Source organism: Pseudophryne corroboree, chromosome 4 (genome assembly GCF_028390025.1).
Source record: "Pseudophryne corroboree isolate aPseCor3 chromosome 4, aPseCor3.hap2, whole genome shotgun sequence".
NCBI classification, from domain to species: Eukaryota; Metazoa; Chordata; class Amphibia; order Anura; family Myobatrachidae; genus Pseudophryne; species Pseudophryne corroboree.
In genome coordinates, this window is record NC_086447.1 from 373,082,924 (window position 1) to 373,092,072 (window position 9,149).

The window sequence follows — 9,149 nt, forward strand, 5'->3', positions numbered from 1 at the left end:
CTTACCAGGCCCGGCTGTAGCAATGGAGATAACCCAGGATTGTACCAGCTGGTGTTCCAGGAAGAGCTGGGTTGCTGAAGGTAAAACAGCTGCTGTGGATACTGGCTGGAACCAGACTGTTGTTAGCACGGAGTGGATACTGGCTGGAACCAGTTAAATAATAAATGAACTTTGGGAGCGATGAAATGTGAACTGAAATGTAGAACTTGAGAGCGGAGAAATAATAATTCCGGTGGAGAGTGGTAAAGTGTAGAAAGGACACCGGCCCTTTAAGGGAAGCTGTATTCTGCTGGAAGCTGAGGCTGGAAGCAGGTAGTGTTGTAGCTGGAAACAGATGAATCCACAATGGATTGGAGAGTCAGGCTACACCGCAGGTGGAATGCTGGTGCGGGTCTCTATGGTGGAAGTCTTGAGACAGGAGCTGGAACCTGGAAGACAATCATAGAAGAGAGACAAACAGGAACTAGGTTTGACAACCAAAGCACTGACGTCTTCCTTGCTCAGGCACAGCTTACTTATACCTGCAGCAAGGAAGGGGTTGGCTAGGCAATTATGCAAATCAACAATACAAACAGCAGATTGGTGGAAATGATCAGATGACAGAATCCAAGATGGCTGCGCCCATGCAGACACTTGGAGGGAAGTTTGGTTTGTAATCCATGTGGTCTGGGAAACAGTAATGGCGGCGCCGGCCACCGGAGACAGGAGACGCCAGGCTGATAGATGCACATTTAACCACGCGGGCACAGCGGAGGCCGCGGCTGATGAAAACACCACTCTGACACTCTGCATGTGGAAACTCAGGAACAGCGGAATCTGGTCCTGGAACGCTGAGCCCGCCTTAGGAGGCATCTGAAGGGTAAGTAATGGCGTCCAGATACCCGGATCGTGACAAAAGCATTGTGATGTCACGGTGGTACTGTCTAACTGCCTGCAGCTGAATGTATTGTGATGTCACAGAAGTACTGTCTTGCTGCCTGCATCGGAATGCATTGTGATGTCACAGAGGTACTGTTTAGCTGCCTGCAGCTTAATGCAATGTGATTTCATAGAAATGCTTTCTACCTCTCTGCAACTGAATGCATTGTCATGTCACAATGGTACTATCTAGCTACATGCAACTGAATGCATTGTGATGTCACAGTGGTACTGTCTAGCTGCTTGCAGCTTAATGCATTGTGATGTCACAGTGCTATTGTCTAGCTGTTGTCAGCTTAATGCATTGTGGTGTCACAGTGGTATTGTCTAGCTGACTGCAGCTAAATGCATTGTGATGTTACAGTGGTTTTGTCTAGCTGCTTGCAGCTGAATGCATTGTGATGTCACAGTAGTACTGTCTAGCTGCCTGCAACAGAATGCATTGTGATGTTACAGTGGTTTTGTCTAGCTGCTTGCAGCTGAATGCATTGTTATGTCACGGTGGTACTGTCTAGCTGGCTGCAGCTAAATGCATTGTGATGTCACAGTGGTTCTGTCTAGCTGCCTGCAGTTGAATGCATTGTGATGTCACAGTGGTACTGTCTAGCTGCCTGCAGCTGAATGTATTGTGATGTCACAGAAGTACTGTCTTGCTGCCTGCAGCTGAATGCGTTGTAATGTCACAGAGGTACTGTTTAGCTGCCTGAATCGGAATGCATTGTGATGTCACAGTGGTACTGTCTAGCTGCCTGCAGCTGAATGCAATGTGATGCCATAGTCATACTGTCTAGCTGCCTGCAGCTGAATGCTTTGTGATGTCACAGAGATACAGTCTGCCTGCATCTGAATGCATTGTGATGTCACAGTGGCACTGTCTAGCTGCTTGCAGCTTAATGCATTGTGATGTCACAGTGGTACTGTCTAGCTGTCTGCAGATGAATGCATTGTGATGTCACAAAGGTAATGTCTTTCTGCACTGAATGCATTGTGATGTCACAGAGGTACTGTCTAGTATCCTGCAGTTGAATGCATTGTGATGTCACAGTGGTTCTGTCTAGCTGCCTGCAGCTGAATGCATTTTGATGTCACAATGGTACTATCTAGCTGCCTGCAGCTGAATGTATTGTGATGTCGCAGTGGTATTGTCTAGTTGTTTGTAGCTGAAAGCATTGTGATGTCACGGTGGTACTGTCTAACTGCCTGCAGCTGAATGTATTGTGATGTCACAGAAGTACTGTCTTGCTGCCTGCAGCTGAATGCGTTGTAATGTCACAGAGGTACTGTTTAGCTGCCTGCATCGGAATGCATTGTGATGTCACAGAGGTACTGTTTAGCTGCCTGCAGCTTAATGCAATGTGATTTCATAGAAATGCTTTCTACCTCTCTGCAACTGAATGCATTGTCATGTCACAATGGTACTATCTAGCTACATGCAACTGAATGCATTGAGATGTGAAGGGTTAAAACATGCTTTATGAACTCTTATGTGTTTGCAATGGATGCGTGCTGCCCTGTGTTAGATGCCTTTGTCTCTCATACAGATACCAGGCTTGTGTGGGTCTGGCATCCAAGGTCAGCTCTATACTAGATGAAACCTGCTTTTTCTACTTCTGTGTGTTACTAAAAGATCTTGTGTTAAGTTCCATCTGATGCAACGTATATAACATCTGCCTAGCAACTGCTATATCCAATTATGTTATGTCAAGTATTAACCACCCCTACGTACCCCACTAGGGCACCACCCCTAAGCCAATGAGCCCTGTTACACTTATCAGTTACACCCTTATGTGTTCTCTTTTTATACCAATGTTAAACATTCAATAAAACAGTGTGAATTCTTACTGCTTGTGTTGTGCATGTACCTTGTGGCTAAGAGTTTACACTCCAGACGTCTAAGAGGCCATCACATCGAGGGTTAAGAATATAAGGTCATATCCTTTCAGCTGGGGGCTACGTCCGCGATTCAGTGATCGTCCCTGAATGGTAAAAATAGAGAATTTATTGTCTGTCTTTGCCATACAGGATTGCGGTCATACACTGAAGCTGAATCCGTGTCAGTGTTCCGGGAACACGTGACAAGGTAATATTTAAGTCCGGGACTTAATATTACGAAGTTTTATGTAAAACCATAAAACAGGTATCAGGGATACCATAGAATCTTTAATGTCTGGGACTTAAAGAATACGTCTGAGAAAGGACCCGGGGTCCAAGCGCAATTCTCCAAAGACGTCAGTATCTGGGATACTTAAAAAAAACATAGACCTGGGGTCTATACGTAACGTAGAGAATACCCCGATTTGATCGCCTATATATTCTTGTATGTTTGTAGTGAGATAAGTTCTTATATTTGGTTCAGACGGCTGGTAAGTTTTCGTCTGCCAGATATCTATGCTCAAACACTTTTCTTGCTTCCTGTCTAAAACGCTGTATTTTTCTGACATCTTGTACGAAGGTAAGCGTACCCGTCAAAAGATTTCATGTTCTCATTATACAGATAATATTGTGATATTGTCAATGACTAATTAACTGGTTAAGCTGATGCATGTATAAGTAAGTAGAGTGTTGTATATTTTAGATAATTTTCTTTTAAAAGTTGTATTGTTGATTTATATTACTGTCTGACAATGGGCTCTAGTCAGAGTAAAAAACTGCATATCCCCCGCCCCTCCCTGGTGAGACATGCAAGATGTATGTCGCCCGCAACTCTACCTCAGAGTATTATTTAGTTAACCCATGGGTGGATAATTTAGCGGGATGGACAGAGAAAGCAGGACAGGACCCATTCCTACGGGAAGGCAGTAATTACCTTTTCTATATGGAGATTTAAGAAAAAATGTCAGTTCCCAACAGCACAGAAGCGAGGCTGCAGAGAGATCCCTCTCGCCTCCCCCCTTTGCATTCCAATGTATCCTGCGCTCAGAGACACAAATCTCTTGGCAGCAGTAACCCTTTCACACTAAATGGGATCGCCTCCAACTTCACTGCTGGAGGGTGCGTCCACTAGCTCTATCCCTAACGCATCAGTAACCCAGAGTTTAGATAATAGTAAAACACTGTCCCAAGCCCACCATTACCCTCGATGGCTGTATATCTTATTTGCGCCAAGCTTGCAAAGGACTGCTGGACAGATGACGCTGGCTTACCTTTGCTTAACTCAGAAAGCTTACTCACTTCCCCACTCACTCATAACTATCAGAACCCCAGACGCTTTGACAGACAGAACCAACCCCGCAGTCAGGGAACATTCCAAAGACCCCGCGCACTGACGGGGCCCGGAGGAGGGTATCCCAGCCTTTATTCAACTCTCCCGTCATAGTAAAGATTCATCTCTGCTGCCACTTATTATAAATGGAAGTAAAATTCCCTTTTTAGTGGACAGCGGTGCAACAACCAGTGTTTTGTGTTCTGACTTATGTAGTATCCCCTCTCACCAGAAAAGATAGAAGGTCTCCGCCCCATGATACAGCAATTCTTACAACAGGGTATTCTCAGACATATTGTATCACCATACTGTACTCCTGTGAACCCTGTTGCCAAAGCTGATGGTAGTATAAGATTTGTACAGAATCTCAGAGCGATCAATCAGCCAATTGTCCCAATTGCACCAATTGTTCTAGATGTTAACTCACTCATTTCTGCAATCCCTGCAGATGCTGCGTTCTCTGTAATTGATTTGAAGAATGCCTTTTTTTTCAGCATACCTGTAGATTCACAGACACAATTACTTTTGCCTTTTCTTTTGAGGGTAAACAACTTACCTGGTGCAGATTATTGACGCACCTGTTGTCTCCAGGCCACATTGAGGCCCTGGCAACCTCACCATGGTTCAGTCCTGCTACAGTATGCAGATGATCTGCTGCTCTGTAGTAAAACTGAGGAGGCCTGCCGAGAGGATGGTGTTTCATTACTAAACTGGCTTTGTGAATGTGGACACAAGGTGTCCAAAATAAAAATGCAATGGTGTAAAAAGCATGTTGATTACTTAGGTTTTGTGCTCACTCAGGGAGTTAGGAAGTCAGTCCACAGCGCATACAGTCTGTATTGGGCCTGGTCACCCCAACTACCCAGAGGGAACTACTGTCCTTCCTGGGTATGGTAAATTACTGCAGACAGTGGATATCTGATTGCTCTTATTGTGATAACATTTTGAGACAAGCCACACTGAAGGACAAACCTAAAACTGTACAATGGTCACAAGAAATGTTAACTGCATATGAAAGTTTAAAATGTATGTTGATAAAAAGTCCGGCACTTGGCCTCCCCAATTATGTACTACCTTTCCATCTATATGCAAGGGACAATTGTAAAACCATGGCGGGGGTGCTCACACAGTTTCATGGAGGGAAGTTGCGCCCCGTGGCATTTTTTTTCAAAGTCATGCCAGTGTCTGTGCAAGGTGTGCCTGCCTGCCTCAGGGCTTTGGCAGCCTGTGCAATGGTTGCAGAAATGGCCACTACCCTCACTTTAGGCCACATCACAGTACTCCACACCACACATGATGTCCTGGCAATACTTAAAGGCTTACACACAGCACATGTCAGCACAACGCCTTAGTGGATATGAAGTACTCCTTTTGAGTAACCCTACCCTTACCATCAAGTACACTGCTAGTTCTTCTGGCCCTGCACCCATTCTCAATACCCTTTTAGGCTTGAAAGGTCCCGAGGATGAACCACCCGACCTACATGACTGTGCTGCTTCTATTGAAGCTGAAACTTCTCCCAGACTTGACATGTCTCCCGTTCCCATACCAGGCGCAGACATAGTTTTTGTTGACGGCTCCTGTAGTAGGCCCAATGACAGTGCATACCAGGCTGGCTATGCCATTGTCACCCTCCCTGACACTGTGTTGGAAACCCTGCCAATACCTTATCAGTCCGCGCAAGCTGCAGAACTCATTGCACTCACTAGAGCATGTCCCTCCCTTTACAACGTCCATCTGCTCACTCAACTTCAAGCTGCTGCGACTAATACTGATCTCTCCGACTGGACTTACCCAATTCTGCAGAAAAAATCCTAAATCAGGATTAATCTGCAAAGAGGGGAAACCCTGTATGCCCCAGTCCAGTGCCCCTTTGCTCATTGCCCAGTGCCGTGGTGTTGGTCACCGTGGTGAAGCCACAACACTCCTCCTACTAACCAATGATTTTTGTGTGTTGCTAGTGCCAAATCACTTGTGGACCAGTATGTTAGCAGATGCATCACTTGCCTCAGGAACAACCCTAATAAAGCTAAACACCAGCATCTTGAATACCCCACAGAAAACTCTAGGATACTCACCCTTTGAAATACTAATGGGTAGACCCTTTTCCTACACCCTGGGCTAAGAAACCACTAGTAATACAGGAAGGAGATCTAGAACTCATCAGAGAAGAGTATGTCAGGTCCCTGATAACAAAACTGAATGAAATTGAACATGAGGTTGTTTGTAAAAACCCTTTTGAATCCACAGGAACCTACACACCCCTTTAAAGTCGGAGACAGAGTCGTGGTGAAGGTGCTCCCCAGGAACAAGAGCCCAGGAGACTTCACCTATGGTCCAGAGACAGAGGTCGTAGCAGTTACCCGGACAGCAGTCCTGACAGAGGAAAGTCCTACCTGGATCCATGCATCCCGAGTAAAAAAGGTTCCTAGACCAGACCTAGAGAGGGAAGCAAGTGATTCCAGTGAGGTACGAACCGGGGCAGACAGCCCTGACCTCCCACCTAGCGAAGAAAGAAGAACAGAAGAAGATGAGGAACCTGTCCCCTATCTTTATCCTGGGGACTATCTCGATAGCCCTACTGGCCCTCATTCACCTCACAATATGTGAAGTCGACATCACACAAACAAATGGATCCCCACCTTGTGGTATAATTGCTCTAACACACACGTAGCCACATATATCCTTGACTATTTTATGTTCCCCAAAATTGCTGATAACAAACATTTCATACAGCAGAAAAGGAAATCAGGAATGTCTGAGACAGTATATATTTGTGTTACTGACGAATGGTACTATGACATTAGATATTATGGATCTAATTGTAATTCCTGGGAAGCTGTGGGGTGGAATACAGGAGCAGATTGGAAATATGGCCCATCATTTGCAAAAAATAGATATAGCAAATATCCCCAAAACAAACCTTTAAAGCCCCATATTGCCACTTCTAAAGATATGGTGGCTATTACTAACCCTACCTTTGAAGACACCCTAGCTATTGAAACTGGTTTCTCTGACATTAATTTTGGTTGGAATGGATGAAGTATAGTGCTAACAAACACAATAAAAGCAACTGTTATGTCTGTGGCAAATCTAGGCCCCACCTAGGTACAGTGCCCCTTAATATACCCCTAGAACAGGAAAATTGTTTTTTCAGCCTTTTTAATGACACCAAAACAAATGACAGTCAGTGCGAAATGTGGAAAAGGGAATATCCCATATTGTCAAAAAATCCCAACCCAGGAAATACCATAACCATATATCCTGGAAACTATACCTGTTATACATCTAACATCACCACAGGGAGAAATTTAAAAACCTTCCCACCAGGGTATTGTGCAAATAAAAGAACAACTGTTTTAGTCAACCAAACTAGATCATTAGGCGACATTTATTACATATGTGGGGATATGAAACTTAGAAGTAAATTAGACACACCATGGTATGGTGAGTGTGCCCTGGCCAAAGTCATAATGCCACTCCTAATGATCACCGATGACCCCACTCCTCCCTCTAATACTCCTGCTAATCGAAAGAAAAGAGCACTCCCAGGAGGTAGCTTTGACCCCCACGTATACATTGATACTATAGGGGTCCCAAGAGGTGTTCCAAATGAGTTCAAAGCTAGAGATGAGGTGGCTGCGGGTTTTGAATCATTGTTTCCTATAGTAACTGTAAATAAAAACGTAGCCTGGATTAATTATATATATTATAATCAACAAAGATTTGTTAATGATACCAAAGATGCTCTTAAAGGTATAGCTGAACAGCTAGAAGCCACTTCCCAAATGACATTCCAAAATAGAATGGCCCTTGACATGATTCTAGCAGAAAAAGGTGGTACATGTGTTTACATTAGTAAGGTGGAAGGCTGTTGTACATATATTCCTGACAACACTGGTCCCAATGGTAAGGTTACTTTAGCCATAAACAAGTTAGAAACCTTATCCATAGAACTTAAGAAAAATTCAGGTATTGATAACCCATGGAGCCAATATTTTGGGTGGTTTGAAAATTGGAAACAGGCTCTTGTGCAAATAAGCATATTCATACTTGTAACTTTAATTCTTGTAGGCATTATAGTTTATTGTGTAATTCCCTGTGGAAAGAAACTTACCTCCAAAGGCATTGATAAGGCCCTGATGTATTATGACATAACCACCAGTCCTGTCACCTCCTCTGATAGTAAGGGACCCGACGATTATGTCCAATATCTCAAGAACTGGAGAAACAAGAAAGGAGCCTCACTCAAGAATCATGTCATATAATAATCATGATTCTAAGAGGGGATTGAAGGGTTAAAACATGCTTTATGAACTCTTATGTGTTTGCAATGGATGCGTGCTGCCCTGTGTTAGATGCCTTTGTCTCTCATACAGATACCAGGCTTGTGTGGGTCTGGCATCCAAGGTCAGCTCTATACTAGATGAAACCTGCTTTTTCTACTTCTGTGTGTTACTAAAAGATCTTGTGTTAAGTTCCATCTGATGCAACGTATATAACATCTGCCTAGCAACTGCTATATCCAATTATGTTATGTCAAGTATTAACCACCCCTACGTACCCCACTAGGGCACCACCCCTAAGCCAATGAGCCCTGTTACACTTATCAGTTACACCCTTATGTGTTCTCTTTTTATACCAATGTTAAACATTCAATAAAACAGTGTGAATTCTTACTGCTTGTGTTGTGCATGTACCTTGTGGCTAAGAGTTTACACTCCAGACGTCTAAGAGGCCATCACATCGAGGGTTAAGAATATAAGGTCATATCCTTTCAAGATGTCACAGTGGTACTGTCTAGCTGCTTGCAGCTTAATGCATTGTGATGTCACAGTGGTATTGTCTAGCTGTTGTCAGCTTAATGCATTGTGGTGTCACAGTGGTATTGTCTAGCTGACTGCAGCTAAATGCATTGTGATGTCACAGTGGTACTATCTAGCTGCCTGCAGCTGAATGCATTGTGATGTCACAGAGGTATTGTCTAACTTCCTGCAGCTGAATGTATTGTTATGTCACAGAAGTACTG

The 9,149-nt window shown here is 43.9% G+C and overlaps 1 long non-coding RNA gene across 1 annotated transcript; it reads left to right on the forward strand.

The window, feature by feature from the left end:
• The first annotated feature begins 2,371 nt into the window (after positions 1–2,371).
• Positions 2,372–8,799, forward strand: LOC134909588 (uncharacterized). The gene is made up of 2 exons (XR_010175979.1): positions 2,372–2,998; positions 6,371–8,799. It is a non-coding gene; the product is annotated as an uncharacterized LOC134909588 (long non-coding RNA).
• The last annotated feature ends 350 nt before the right edge of the window (positions 8,800–9,149 follow it).